The following is a 16,116-nucleotide window of genomic DNA, read 5'->3' on the forward strand; positions in this document are numbered from 1 at the left end:
GGCAACCAAAAACCAACACAGCCTGTTCCTGGTGTCTGCCCTTGCCTGACGTTGAGGGGGCACTTGAAGTAGTACAGTGATTAGAAGCACGGGTTATGGAGTCAGAAAAATCTGGGTTCAAACCCCAAGAGCAGCACTTAATGATTGGGAGACTTTGAGTAGATTTGTATCATTCTTCTGAGCCTTAGATCCTTGAGGGCGGTGGGGATAATAATACCTTACTCTTAGTGTTGTTCTGAGGATTAAATGAGATAATACAGGGGGAAGTACTTACAGGAGAGCCTGGCAAATAACCAGTGCTCTGTCAGTTGCAGCTCCATCACAGCTGTTGGTTGGCTGTGATGATTTTGCGATTATGTGAAATACTCAGCACAGTATCTGGCACAGAGGAAATAATAAATGGTAGCTGTTTCATAGGATTATGGAATGTCAGGGTTGGAAGGAATCTTGTCTGAAGCCAAATTACTTTTATCTTCTCCTTTTACAGGTGAAGATCCTGAATACCAGAGAGGGCTGCTGACAGGTCCAGGATTACACTTCTAGCACCTAGCAGAGAGAGGATTCACTTCATCGTGCTTCCTGACATCTCTCCCTTTGAAGAGCAGTCAGACTCCTGCTTTGCTCTTCAGACTTAGTTTGGGGGTTTAACAGGTGAGGTTGCTGGGGGAACTCTTTTACAACATCTCTCTGAAAGAATCCGGGCTGCCAGTTTCATTTGGTTTGGGTGTCAGTAGCATGACGGAAAGACAAAAAAACACAACTTGACATCTGCAGAAATGGGTTCAAATTTTACCTGCAACTCACCAATTCTGTGGCCTTGGTTCAGTAATTAAACTCCCTAACATTCAGTTTTTTCTTTGTAAAATGGGGTTATGAACAGTACCTACTTCAAAATGTGTTTGTGAAGATTAGAAAAGTTAACATAAAGAGTTCAGAAGAGTGTCTGGCATATTGTGCTCAATAAGTGTTTATTTATTTATTGCTGAATAAACCAGTGATTTAATTAGTATTAATAATTAGCTATTACTAATTAAACTAGCATACTACAGTAATAAATTATTACTAAAGATCAGGTTGCAAAGACTTAGTGCTTAGGAACTCATTTCCTGCCTCCAGGCAATTTTGTGCCTCAGTGACAGTGTTGGTGGCCTTGGTCCCAAGACAAGGGGGAGGCAGAGCTGCCTGCAGATAGAGGGTTAACACAGGAGCTACCAGAATCCAAGGGACAAAAGGGGATTGGTTTGGAATCCTGGTATGGATTTGGGGTACAGATCCGGAAGCCTGGACTTTCTCTGTGGCTGGTGGCCTTGAGAGACACATGTTACATCATTCTTGTTATTTATTTTTTTTGTCACTGGAGCAAAGCAGAGGCTTTTCTTGGTTCAATCAGGAGTCATGAGCAAGGACAAGTAGAGAAGCTGAGCAGCTGTCAGGAGAATTCAGGCTGGAGTGGGCTCAGTGCCCAGGCCTTGCAGCCTGAGCTAGGGAGGAACACATCGAAATGTGACATCTGCTGCCCAAGTTCCCCCTGACGCCCACCCCCTTCCTTGTCCAGCTGCTCAGGAGAAGGGAGGAAGCTAGCATTTTCCCATTGCCATTGTATACCTGACAAGTTCATTAATCTTAGCTTATCTCATCCTCATGACCTCTCAAGCTGGTTATCATTTCTTTTTTGTGGAAAAGGAAAAGGAAGAGGAAGAGGAGATTCAGAAGTGCCCAAGGGCGCACATGGGGGTAGACCCAGCATGCAAGCCCAGTCTTGGACTCTAAAACCCATGTTCCTTTCACGGCACTTGATAGTTCTTGTGGACCCAGCCAAGATATCACTGGCAGCATCTGGTTTATCATGAATCTGTGCAGTGTATGGCCAGAGGAGACAGAAATAAACCTAGAGGCAGGTGGCTCCTGGCATTAATGGCCTGAAGAAAAGAGAAGCCCAGGCCCAAGACTCCTTCCTAGTTTGCATATCCCTCCCTCCCCCGCTACCTCCCCACTTCACCTTCCTGCCCCTAGTGCCCTGGACCAACCCTTGACCTGGAGAGGGCAGCTTGTCCTGGTGCCAGCCCAGCATGCTCAGGCCTAACAACAATAGCTGGAAGGGCCTCTTGGAGCAAGTACTTCCTGAAATGCCCAGAACAGCCACTGTCCTTGCGGCTCAGGAACAATCACAGCTCACGGCAACTTCCGCGCTCCATTTCAGAGCCTCCAGCACTCTCAGTGGAGCCCCTGGGCCTGCTGTTGCAGGCTCCGAGCTTCAGGAGAGACAGGTAGACAAGGAGTCCAGGAGGCTACCCCTCAGACTGCTCAAATGCCTGGAGTTTAGGAGGACCTCAAGTTTGTTTTTGTTCTTAAAGTTGGAAGAAAAATCTGTATAGTCGTTGTCCTTTACCCTTCCTGTAAACCAGCGGCCTCCTACTTCATCTTTGTTCTTCTGTCATCTTTCTTTGGGCTTTGAAAACAAAGAGGGAGAAAAAGAAAACCACAAGTAAAAATTTAATTCTGGAATAACATTATACGCTTGATTCTTCATTCAGCAACACTGAATGAGGCCTGCTATGTGCTAACCACTTTGGGGTACAAAAAAACTATTCAGTATTTATTCACTTATTTATAAATGTATCTGGTCATTTCACAGTAATGATAGAGCCCCTGCCAAGATGCAGTCATTGTAGATATAGAAATGCCTGGGTAGCTTGGACCCTGTCCTGTGCAGCTTCAAGTCAAGGGTGGGAGGTGGACAGAGAACCTGTAGTTGAAATACCCAGTTTATGTGCTGAGTGCTGGGAAGGGGAAGCACAGGGTGATGGGGGAGCACACACAGGAGGGGCAGCTGACCCTGACCAAGAGTCCTGGAGGACGGATAGGAAGGAGCCCAAAGGAAAGTGAGGTTAGGTGGAGTAGGCGAATGCATAGGAAGAGACATTGACATTTGAGAAGGATGGAGGTGAAAAACAATGCATATTTTGCATTAGACATAAAGGAGGTTCATGTGGCTGGATTGCGAAAGGAACAATAATCTCTAGTTCTTAGGAGTCCAAGCTCTGGATCCAGTCGGCCTGGGTTAGAATCTTTGTTGGGCCGCTTATTACTGTGTGTCCTTGGTGAAGCTATTAATGCTTCTGCAACTCAGTTCTCTTATCTGAAAAATGGAGAGGATGAAAATAATAGTACCTACCTCATAGGTTGTGGCAAAGATGAAAATGAGCAAATATGCATGAAGTATTAGAATCATAGCTGGCATGCAGTAAGTAAGGGCTTTAGTAGTGTCACCTATGATTAGGTGAGGAGTAAGGGACAGGAGGCTTGGACAAGCAAGGGAGTTAGTTCCATATACCTGTAATGCCTGTGGGCCAGGCATTAGCAAACCAAGCAGAATCAGAAAGACCCAGCTCCTGACTGCAGGGAACTTGCAATATTGACTTGTTAAAAACTTAGACCTTGGAATCAGAGAGACCTGCCTTCCAACCTGTCTCATCTGTGTAGTCATAGGCAGATTATTTGTCCTCTTTGAGCCTTCTTCTTTTCATCTGTAAAATGGGCATAATGATAGTATATTCTTTATAGAGTTGGGGTGAGGATTGGTGAGACCGTGTGTGTGTGTGTGTGTGTGTGTTTATAGTCTCTATGTATATAAAAACACATATAATGTAAATATATATATGTGTATATATAAAATAGTGCTAGCAAAATAGTAGCTATTATGCCAATCAGGGTAGGAGATGACAGGGAAATAACCATAATACAGGGAGTATATTTTATAATAATCAAGATGGTGACGCCCTTTGACACGGTGGCTACAGGCTCTCAGTGGTTTCCCATAGCTCTAAAATAAAGACGTACTTAGCTCACTGGCTTCATCTATCTTCATTTTCTCTGCTCTCTCTACTTCATCTACCCCGCTTTGTACTACACTGCCTAGACATTCCTGCTCCCCAAACCTACAGATTCCAGGTGAAACATCATTCACTATCAGAAGCTTTTCTTGAACCCCAGATGGGGTCAAGTTTATGTCCCCCACTACATACTCTCACAGTATCCTTTATTTTGATTAGTGTCTGTTGTCCATAAGCTTCATAAAGTCAGGGGTCATATCTCTTTTACTTATTATTGTCTCTCCATCAATTATTATGGTCCCCATATTAAGAAACCAATAAATATCTACTAAATACATAAACACAAATGCAGCCAAGATTGAACTTTTATAAAGGGAGAAGCTGGAAACCTGCTCCACTTCCACTCAGAGAACACAATTTTCCAGGGCCCTCCGCAGATTCCAAGACCCCATTTCTTTGCCTGAACAGCAGTGTAACTGATATGTCACACTGTAATGAACCAGAGCGCTGATTAAGAGCTTATGTAAATGTTGGGACTTTTGGCAGCGTTCATTTCCCTCTGATTTTGGCATGACTCAAAGCATGGGAATTTTTCAAAAGAGAGAGCTTTCAGAAAATACCCACACCCAACGGTGGAAACCTCAGAACAGAGTGCAGAGGAACGTTCCTCAGTGAGGGATTAAGGGACTCTCAGCAGGTTTTCAAAGGCATATGGAGACAAGATGTCAGTGTGAGCTTGTTTCTTTGACAGAATCTGAAACGCTTTTAACCAGCAAGTTACCAAGAGGCTTTTAAGTGAAGAGGCTAATGTTGTAGGTTTATAAATAAATGGATGTTTGTGGTGACTTCTTTGTGGTTCATGTGACAGGGAGAACTTCAGGGAGGGGAGATTATGTCTTGCATTAACAGGTAAATTGCTTTTTCTGCCTCTTGGTTAAGTGAGCAGGAGGACAGAGTGCCCTGGGTAAGGAATCGGGAGGACCCCCCTTTTCTTTTTAACTGATCCTGGCTTTCCCTGTGATAAGCAGTGTGACCATGGACAAGATATTAACCATTCTCTGCCTCAGTTCCCTCATCTGCCCAGTGAGATTTAAAACGCCTTGTCAGATTTTTATAAAATCCACTTGTAATACTGGTAGCTAAAACTTATTGAGCACTTAATATATGTCAGCCCCATATGAACTCGGTCAATCTTCACAACCACCCGTGAGATAGATTACTACTATTGCCCCTACTTTACAGAAGAGAAAACTGAGGCACAAACACTCTAAATACCTTGTCCAACGTCACAAAGCTGGTAAGTAGTGGCACCGGGATTTGAGCCTAGGCTACCTGGCTCTGGAACCAGATTTAATGACTATGCTCTATGCTACTGCCTTTCTAAGTAGAGAGGGCCTTCTTAAAGGCCTTAGGAAGAATAAAGCCCGCTGGCTGGTTGGCTGGGCAGGATTTTGACAGAAAGTCTGCAGAGGAAAGAAGGATAGAGTGTCTACCAAGGGGAGATGTTATGGGTAATCATCTCTAGAAGGTGAGTTTTACCTTTTTATGGCTAGTATGGGAGAATGAGAGTGCTTAGACCTTGGGCTTGGAGACAGATATGGGCTTGAATCCATGTTTGGTCACTTAATATGTAACTTTTGGGGTAAATTACTAATCTGATCTGAGTTTCACAGCTCACCTTAAAGACAGAGCTATCAAGGTTACAGGATGTTGTATGGATTATGTGAGAACATGTCAGGCATATGGTGCTCAACGAGTTTCTCCCTTCCCCTTTTTAACATGGTCCCCCCAAAATGAATTTATCGGTGTCAATCACACTTTGAAACTAGTTTGGGATATGTTTATTCTCTGGACTGCATTTTATATTGATAGTGTTTTTTCCGGTCAGGGTAATTGATAGGTTTTTGGGGTTCACTCCCACACTCACATTTGTCTACCAATGGGCAATTTGCTTGTCCTTTGGTGTGAGGCACATAGCCATTTCCAAGGAGGTTTTAGCCTTGCTGAGTATAGGGTCTCAGCCCCATCCCAGTGATGAACTGGAAATGGACAGGAAACATAAGGACACTGGATTCCATACACTTTTCCTGGGTACCATTTCTGTGCTGGACCCAGGGGGGTTGGTTGTTCAACCAGGAAGCCAGCTGGCTAGTTGGCTGTGGTCTCAGCTGAGCGGAACTTGAAGACATGACAAGAACTTCCTATCAAGGAAGTGGGGAGCCAGGAGAGTCAGCAGACAAACCCATGCCAGAGTCTATGAGGGCTGCTTGGACTCATACTCCAGAGAGTCCAGAGGCAAAGTCCAGCAAGGTCGAGAGAGATGGGGATTACACATAAAATCTTAAAAGCTGGATTATTGCATCTGGAAAAGGTCACAATGCAAGTTCTGGATACGTCCAGGTAAATAGGTACAATCTGGATTTATGGAAAAGAGGGTACATTGTATGTGCGAGTGCCAGGTAATTTCAAATTAGGTGGCATATTAGGCATTGAAAGATAGTCAGATAAAACCTAGCATTCCCTGGCAACACCACAAGGGGGCAGACATTCAGGTGGGAGGGTTATGTTGTAACAGGAAGAAACATTGATTTTGGTTCTTAGTCCCTTCTTAGCTCGTAATAATAGCAGTTGCATGCATTGGACACTTACTATGGGCCACAGACTGTGAGCATGCAATCTCGTTTAATCTCCGCAGCAAACGTGTAATATTAAGACCTATTTTTTCCATCTTTTTTTTTCTTTGAGATAAGGTCTCGCTCTGTTGAACAGGCTGAGTGCAGTGGTGCGATCATAGCTCACTATAGCCTCGAACTCCTAGGCTCAAGTGATCCCCCTGCCTGGGCCTCCCAAAGTGTTGGAATTATAGGTTTGAGCCTCTGTGGCCAGCCAGATTCTCTTTTGTTGGACAGAAAACTATAAACCTTGGTCCATATCCACAAGGTATTGATGTTGCCATGACCACAGAATGATAGAATATCAGAAACATCCCTCTGATCAGTCCTGTCCTCATCTTCTCTACCAAGTTTAGGCCAAGTCTGGGGGCCTGAAGGCCAGTTTTGGGATTTGCTCAGTTGTAGAAGGCTGTAGAAGGTGGCCCATCTACTCATTCACTCACTGTGTATTAGTTGAGGTGCCCACTATGTGTCAGAGAATGTTCTTGACACAGGTGACGAAATAGACCCTGCTCTTACAGACCTTGCAGTCATAGGAGTGACCAAATTACTGGTGTGATAAGCTCTTTTGTTAAGGAAGTAGCACGTGTTATAGGGACTCATAAATGGAGCACCACTTAAATAAATAAGAGGAGACTTCTGAAAGAAGTAACAACTAAACTACATACGTGGAGTCAAGCTTTGCATGAAAGGTGCCATCAAGGCTTAACATTCAAAGGGCATGGTCATATTCACTGTATACACTGACATGGAGCAGAAATTTAAAACAAAAATGAAAAAGTATAATTAAAAACCTAGGCTTAAAATTAAAAAAAAAATATATATATATAAAAAACAGAGCCCTTGTCTGCCATCTCTCTCACCCTCAGCACTGTGCAAACCCATCTGGGTATTGTTCAGTTCTTTGAATGCTGATTGACACTGACAAACAAGAGGGCATTAAAAGGGGAGGTCACGGCTGGGCGTGGTGGCTCATGCCTGTAATCCCAGCACTTTGGGAGGCCAAGGCGTGTGGATCACCTGAGGTCAGGAGTTCGAGACCAGCCTGACCAACACAGCAAAACGCTGTCTCTACTAAAAATACAAAAATTAGTCAGGCCTTGTGGTGGGTGCTTTTAATCCCAGCTACTTGGGAGGCTGAGGCAGGAGAATCACTTGAATTTGGGAGGTAGAGGTTGCAGTGAGGCGAGATCATGCTACTGCATTCCAGCCTGAGTGACAAGAGTAAAACTCAATCTCATAAAAAAAAAAGGAGTTCACCAAGAAGTGGAGAGATTTGAACCCTTATAATGCAAGAAATGGGTTGCATTTTGAAGGGTACACAGTGAGGCAGAGGCATAGCAAGGGGAAGCCTCACTTCTCATCTGGGCTACAGTAGCCCTCCATCTTCCTCCTCTTTACACACACTCCAGATGAAATACCCTATATGATGACTCAGAGTCATTAATAACACGACCACTTGTGCAGCCCAAAGATTAGACAGCCAAAAGCCAAGAGTCTGTTGTGTTGAAGTGGCTCTGGGTGGGAAGCATTCTCCCTAGAGACTGGGGCAGGGTATGACTTGCCAGGGGAGGGTTTGCAAAATGTTTAGACTGTGACTCATGAAGGTCTCAGATGAATAAATAGCTCTCTTTCTGCTGTGACTGTTGACAGGGCTGGTGACAGCCCTTTGCGGTTGCCAAGGAGAATCTCACTCTGATTTTTGACAAGTTCAATTTTCCTAACCAGCTGGGGTCTCCAGAACGGCCACCATGAATAAAGGCCTAGCCAAATATAAAGGGCAATGAAGCAATAGGTAATATTTGCAGGTATGAAATCTGAAGTGCAAACATCTCCTCCCAGCCAAGGAAGAGTCATCATTGGGAAGGGAAGATTAAAGGAAGAAAGTTTTCTGCTTTCTGGATTGGGAAAACAATACCTTGCATCTTGGTGTGGCTAGTTGTCCATTTTATTAATAGTCTTAGAGCTTCATAATCTTGTTGAGAAGAAAGTAGTCCTCTTTCTGGAAACATCTATATAATTTAAAATCTATTTGGCTATAAGTAATAAAACCCTGACTGATAGTGGCCCACACCATATCAGTTTGATTATCTCACATAATAGGAAGTCTGGAGGTAAGTAGTCTAAAGTGAGAACAGCAGTTCTATAGTATTATTGAGTTGACAGACACTTTTTCATCTCCGTATTTATGTAGGTCATTGATTCTTCTGCCTGTTGTCTCATGGTTTCAAGATGGCTGCCATGTCTCCAGATATCACAACAGTATTCAAAAGTAGACAGGTGACAAGGAGTGGGAGTGTGGAGTGGCAAAAGATCCTTTTCTTGGAATGACTATGTCATTTTATCAGTGAGGAAACAAAAGTATCCCAGAAGCCCTCCCAGCTGATTCACTCTTATATCTAAATGACCAGAATATTGTTGACCAGAACTGGGTCCCATGACTGCCCTTAGATGCAAGGGAGCCTGGAAAAGTGAGTATCTGGCAAATGTTAATGAAATGGTCATGACTGACTTAGGTCAATCATGATTTAACCCCCACCAACCCAGGGCTGGCACTTTTCTGTCTTGAATAAAACTAATGTTTTGTTGGTAAGGAAGAAGGTTGTTGGGGATGGGGCCAGTTTCTACGGCATGACTTTGGAAAGCTAGTCCAACGTTATACTATGACAACACATCATTAGTACAAAATAAAAAAACTAGAAATAGAGGTGTGAATTTGCAGGATTTTCAAGGCATGAAGGTCTTTGAGAGTGTGATGGACTCCAAAGACTGTCAGTGTGTGCTAATAGAAGATTGCAGAGAAAAATAACAAGTCACTTAACACACCCATTGTCGTACTCACCCTTTAAGGCCCAAGCCAACTTTGCCTGCTTGTGAATCTTCCCATCCCTTGCAGGTAGAGCTAGCCCATCCCTCCTCCTTGCTCCCATTGCACTTTTCACACACATTGATTATATGAATCACCAGCTTGAATTCAGAATCAACAGGTATTTATTGTGTTCCTATTCTGTCCTGGCCCCAGGCTTGGTATCTCTCTATGTCAGTTTAGAGTAGACCTTCCATGACTTCCCCTTGTAATCAGGTAATGGACATTCAGGGATAGTAAACTCAAGTGAATTTTAAACTTAGCTCACAAGGCCCTTTGTACCCACTCTGGTTTACTTCTCTTATCTCAACTATCCTGACCACCATCTCTTTAAACCCTGTGGTTCATCCATTCTCTTGACCCATGGAAGCTATCCATTTCTTCTCTCCCTGCTATTCCTTCTACAAAAAACAATATTCTTTTCTTCTATGCCTGGTCAGTTTTCACTTATCTTTCACACCTTATTTTAGATGTCATTTCCTGGAAATGAGCTAGGTAGGACTGAGCTAGGTAGCCTTTGTCTATGATCTGTCTTGCCATCTTAGTCTGCTTGCATTGATATCAAAGAATACCCAAGGTTGGGTGATTTATAAAGAAAAGAGGTTTATTTGGCTTATGGTTCTGCAGGCTGTACAAGAAGCATGGCACCAGCATCTGCTTCTGGTGAGGGCTTCAGGGAGCTTCCAGTCATGGAGGAAAGGGAAGGGAAGATGGCTGTGCAGAGATCACATGGCGAGAAAGGAAGCAAGAGAGAGAGGTGAGAGGTGCCAGGGTCTTTTTTAGAAACCAGCTGTTGTGGGAATGAATAAAGCAAGATCTCATTTATTACCATGAGGAGTGGACCAAGCCATTGAGAGGGATCTGTTCCCATGACCCAAACACTTCCCATTAGACCCCACCTCCAACATTGGGGATCACATTTCAGCATGAGGTTTGGAAAGGTCAAACAAACCACAGAACCTGCCCTGCATATCATAATTCTAGTCACTGTAATGTAAGTGCCTGAGTTTCCCAGTGGTGGGACTGAGGTGCATTCATCTCTTCATTGCCAATGCATGGTACAGTGTCTGATGCATCCTGGGGGATATTTGTAGAATGGCTGAGAGACAAAGCTTTTCCTCAAATATTTAGTGCCGGATTATGCATCAGAGACCAAAGTTGTAGCCCTGGCTCAGAGGAGGAGGTTCCTGAGCACTCAGTGGTGCTGCAGTTGAGTAAACACTGGGCTTGTTGCCCTGTCATGGTGTGACCACAGAAAAAGCACATTCTATCTCTAGGCATAAGCATTATTCTTCTGGGGAAAGAAAAAGAGGAATCAATTTTCAACTTTTTTTAAAAAAAACAGGAAAAGTCCCCTTTGTTTTCTTTCCCAAATAAACGACACACTGAAAAGCAATCTCAAAAACATAGTGGAGATGATTTGCCTAACACAAGGGTATAGTAAGTTGCTATTTCTGTCATAACAAATTACCACAAATTAAGTCGTTTAAAACAACACATGATTGGACCGGGCGCGGTAGCTCATGCCTGTAATCCCAGCACTTTGGGAAGACAAGGCAGGCAGATCATTTGAGGCCAGGACTTTGAGACCAGCCTGGCCAACGTGACCAGCCTTAGCCAGGCGTGGTGGCACATGCCTGTGGTCCCACCTTCTTGGGAGGCTGAGGCACGAGAATTGCTTGAACCCAGGAGGCAGAAGTTGCAGTGAGCCAAGATGGCGTCAGTGCATTCCAGCCTGGGAGACAGAGTGAGACTCGGTCTCAAAACAAAACAAACAAAACACATGATTATCATCTTACAGTTCAACAGGTTAGAAGTCAGATGGGTTTCACTGGGCTAAAATCAAGATGTTGGCAGGACTGAATTCCTTTCTGGAGGTTCTGTGGTAGCAGCCTTTTTTTTTTTTTGCCTTTTCCAGTTTCTAGAAACTCCACTTTTGGGGCTCATGGCCCTTCCTCCATCATCAAAATTAGCAACATTGCATCTCTCTAATCATTCTTTCACAATCACAGCTCCTTCTGACCACAGCTGGGAAAGGTTCTTTATTTTCAAGGTCCTGTGTAATTAGATTGGCCCCACTTGGATAATCCTAGATAATCTCCCTGTCTCTCAGATTGGCCCCACTTGGATAATCCTAGATAATCTCCCTGTCTCCCAGTCCTGAAGTTAGTCGTATCTGCAAAGTTCCTTTTGCCATGTAAGATAACATATCGCAGATTCTAGAGGTCAGAACATGGACATCTTTGGGAGGCCATTATTCTGTCTACTACAGGGAGAAAGAAAAGTAAGGTGGGTAGGGGCCTTACTCTTTGACTTTCCCTTCTTGGACAGCCCTTGTGTCTGCAGTGGTCCTAGAAGCCCTAGAGCAGAGTTAAGACCTCACTGGTCTCTAAGATGTATTGTGGTTCTAATGAAAGGGCTAAATAGCTATAGGACCTTGGAATGTTATTTATCTCTCCGTCTCTTTGTTTCGGTATCTGTAAAACAAGGAAAATTAGTCTATCTAGCTGATAGGGTTGTGCTGAGGTTATAGGAAACAATCTATGTGAAATACTTAGCCCAGTGCATGGCACACAGTAAACATTCAGGAAATGCTAGGTATTTTCATTATTAGGTGCCCTAGGGTCCCCTTCCATTCAAATAGCTGGCTCCATCATCCTAATTTAAAACAGAGCTGCAACAGATGGAATGAGAACTGCTTTTCCTGGGTCGTTTAGCCATCACAAACTTTTTTTTTTAAAGTTTCCCTTATTTTCCCTAAAAAACAAAGCACATTTTTGTGCCTGTAGGGTTAAAAACTTCTTTTGTCCTTTTGAGCATCTAGAAAATAATGGAAAATATGGTAGGTACCAATGAGAACCAAGAGGCTGGGTGACAGCAGAGTTCTGCTCTGACCAGAAGGCAGTGAGCAGGACCTGGTGTTTATTTAGGAACATATAAAGAGAGCTGAGGCTACAGCTGGGAGACAGTTTACGAAACACAAACACTAGGGAAGTTTACCAAATATTAGGCTTGAATTTTATAGCGTCTGGAAGAAGCACTGTATTCCAGAAGACAATAAAAATCTGGCCTTCTAAAGGTAAATAGTCCTTCATGTCACTTTTGAAGACAGGAATGTTCATGGGAGGGGTCCATTCCTGTTTGAGAGATGCAGGTCTTCCTTCTCTTGTCTCCAAAGCCTCTTGTGGCATCGTTGAGCTGGAGCCAAACAGAGCAGGGAGTGTCAATACCCTTAAGTGTGTATTCATCCCTTCTGATTCGATCATACCACTTGGGGGATTCTACCCTCATATGGAAACTCCAAATGTGGAAAAAACTTTATGCACAAAGATATTTAGTGCAGCTTTATTAGTAATAGCCCTAGACGGAAGGCATCTCAAATTGCCTGTTTTTAGGGGAAGGTCTTGGAAAATTATGGCACATCTTGACAATGGAGTAGAAGGTGGCCAATGCTTACATGGAGCCTTGAAAGCATTACAATAACTGAAAAAATAGATACAGGATACGCATTTGTATATTTAGTCTAATTTCTGTGTTGTTAGGAAATATATCAGAAAGTTATCTGTGGTTGTTCTCAGGTGTTTGGAGTGAAGGAAAATTTTCCCTTCCCCTTTTTATTACTATTTTTCTCTATTTTCCATCTTTTACAGCTGAATGAATAATCTAGTGTTTAAACACCTTGGGTATGGAGGCTGCTGCCTGCGTTTGAACCCTGCCCCCTACTGGCTGGCTGCTGAACCTTTCTGAGTCTCAGTATTCTCTTCTGTCTTGTGGGGGTAATAATCATTCCTACCTTGCAAGGTGAATGTGAGCATGAAAGAGATAATTCAAGTGAAGGGCTTGACACAGCACTTTGCAGAGTAAGTGCTCACAAGACGCCAGCTGGTATTGTATTGCTATGTTCGGATTTCAAAACTATTTCCAACAAATCTAAAAATCTTAGAGATGGGGCCGGGTGCAGTGGCTCACGCCTGTAATCCCAGCACTTTGGGAGGCCGAGGTAGGCAGATAACTTGATGTCAGGAGTTCAAAACCAGCCTGGCCAACATGGTGAAACCCCGTCTCTACTAAAGATATTTTAAAAATTAGCCAGGCATGGTGGCGGGTGCCTGTAATCCCAGCTGCTTGGGAGGCTGAGGCAGGAGAATCGCTTGAACCTGGGAGGTGGGGGTTGCAGTGAGCCGAGATCACGCCATTGCATTCCAGCCTAGGCGACAAGAGTGAAACTCTGTCTCAAAGAAAAAAAAAAAGCCTTAGAGATGGAAGACATCTCAAATAGTCTGCGATTAGAGGAAGGACTTGGTAAATTATGGCACATCTTGATAATTGAATGGAAGGCAGCCAATTGCTTACAGAGCCTTGAATATCCAAAGAAACTGCTACTCTCCTACCTTAATCAGTGAAAGACTTACTCCAAAGGTTTATCAAACAAACTTTCTTTTTCCTAGTTCTTAATCACTTATGGTATTTTGGAGAGCATCTACATAGTTAGCATCTACATAGTTAGCAGCTAAAGGCCTTCTGAATGAGAATACTCAGTTTTTCTCTTGAGAGAAAAATCTCTAAGACTGCAGCTGTCTCTTCAGTTGCTGGCAATCCCTGCTCTTCTACCTTCTCTAAGCATCAGTTCCCGTTCCTCCCATTTTGGGAGGTCTCCCTAGATGATCATCTGTGTATCCACCAACTACGTATCAGTTTGGCTGCACATAAAGAAAAGCTGACTAGAGCTGTGTAAAGGAGTGTGTTAGTCATTTATTGCTGCATAACGAATTATCACAAACGTCATGGCTTAACGCAACATGCATTGATTATCTCAAAGTTTCTGTGGATGAAGAGTCCAGGCATGGTTTAATTGGGTCCTCTGCTCAGGGTCTCACCAGTTGTTATGAATGTGTCAGGTGGGCTGCATTCTTATATGGAGGCTTGGCTTGGGAAGAATCCACTTCCAAGCTCATTCAGATGGTTGGCAGAATGTATTTCCTTGCCGCGGTAGGACTAAGTGCCCTGGCTTCTTGCTGATTGGAGGCCAACTTCAGCTCCTAAAGGCCACTCACAGTTCCTAGAGGCCACTTGCAGTTCTTTGCCATGTAGGCTTTCCCGACAAGGCTGCTTACTTCATCAAGTCAGCAGGGAGAATCTCGAGAGTAAGCCTGCTAAGAAGAAGCTTTGCATAACATGACGTAAACACCAGAGTCACATCCATTCCCTTTGCCACACTGGTTAGAAGCAAGTCACAGGCCCTACCCACATTCAAGGGGAGTGGAGCACATACAGACATGACCACCAGCAGGTGGGGATCATGGGGGCCACCTTAGAGTGTCCAGCACAACAAGGAAGGGTTTATTTTTTCCATGGTGACAAGGAGCCCAGCACAGGCAGATTGGGGTGAGGGAATGTATCCACGGTGCTATCCATATTTCAGGCTTTTCTGTGTGTTTTACCATTTTTCACCCTGCTTTTTTTTTTTTTTTTTTTTTGAGACAGAGTTTCACTCTTGTTGTCCAGGTTGGAGTGCAGTGGCATGGTCTTGGCTCACTGCAACCTCTGCCTCCTGGGTTCAAGCGATTCTCCTGTCTCAGCTTCCCAAATAGCTGGAATTACAATTACACACCACCATGCCTGGCCAATTTTTGTATTTTTAGTAAAGACAGAGTTTCACCATGTTGACCAGGCTGCTCTCAAACTCCTGACCTCAGGTGATCTGCCCGCCTCAGCCTCCCAAAGTGCTGGGATTACAGACATAAGCCACCATGCCCGGCCCACCCTTTTGATCATAAAATGGTTCTTCTAAGCTTCACATCATCCTCATTCAAAGAGCTTCAAACAATAGATTCCTGGAAGTCCTACCCAGACACATGGCCCAATGGCTCTTGCATTTGTATCAGTGAGCCATTTCCACTGCAAAGACCATTGGGAAACACACACAGTTAATAAACAATATCCACTATGACCCCAACAAAAATGCCAAATGTAGTTGGCATGTGTCTTTTGACCTTCAATACATGGGCACATGGGTTAACGCTTCCACTGAGGGCTGGCCTATGAATAAGTTACAAAGCTTGAATGAGAAATGCATAAATAATCATTTGCACTGTGCCTGGCACATGACATCTTCTCAATCAATGTTGCCTCTTTTCACCATTCCCTACCTGCTCCCCCACAACTCTGATGCCTTTTGTTTTTTTTCTGCGTTGCCCCTGCCTCTGGGTTTAAATGCTCCAAACACAGCAGTACCTCCAGAGTTAAGCACCCTGTCAGGCAGACAAGTCTGTATTTATGAGGGAGGAATGTAATAGCCCCAGCTGGAACCCTGCCAGGGGACTAGCAACTGCAACACCCTTATTTGCTCTGGGGAGGAGCAGCTTGGAAACTTTTTATGAGATTCCAGAAGCAGCAAGGTCATCAGTTTTATGGCCATCCTGCTTCGTTTGTAAATATGGCCTTTGAATGATAATGTTTGGGCTCCTTGACACAAACAAGGCTGGTGTTAGCTCCGTTGGAATGGGAGACAATAAAAATATATTCTGTTCCACCTGACTGCAAGGCGTTCTGAGTAATTTCAGACCCCAGCAAACAACAACAAACCAGTCGTACATTCGGAGAGCTTGATTTTTAGATAGCCTCACTATAAAGCCCCTGTGTGTGTCTGAGGCAGGTAATCTGATTTGTCAGGTCACAAGCAAAGCAACATGTGTTTACTATCACACTCATTTCCCAGCCAGCTGCAAATGTTTGAAGGAAAGCT

General features: G+C 43.9%; 1 long non-coding RNA gene across 1 annotated transcript in view; it reads left to right on the plus strand.

Annotated features, from left to right (window-relative positions):
- The window catches only part of LOC129484309 (uncharacterized), a 180,538-nt gene that overhangs the window by 3,282 nt on the left and 161,140 nt on the right, over positions 1-16,116 (plus strand). The window contains exon 3 of the long non-coding RNA XR_008658407.2: positions 488-651. This is a non-coding gene — a long non-coding RNA (uncharacterized lncRNA). The remainder of the gene's footprint in view (positions 1-487; positions 652-16,116) is intronic.

The sequence above is a fragment of the Symphalangus syndactylus genome, chromosome 6 (genome assembly GCF_028878055.3).
Source record: "Symphalangus syndactylus isolate Jambi chromosome 6, NHGRI_mSymSyn1-v2.1_pri, whole genome shotgun sequence".
NCBI lineage: Eukaryota > Metazoa > Chordata > Mammalia > Primates > Hylobatidae > Symphalangus > Symphalangus syndactylus.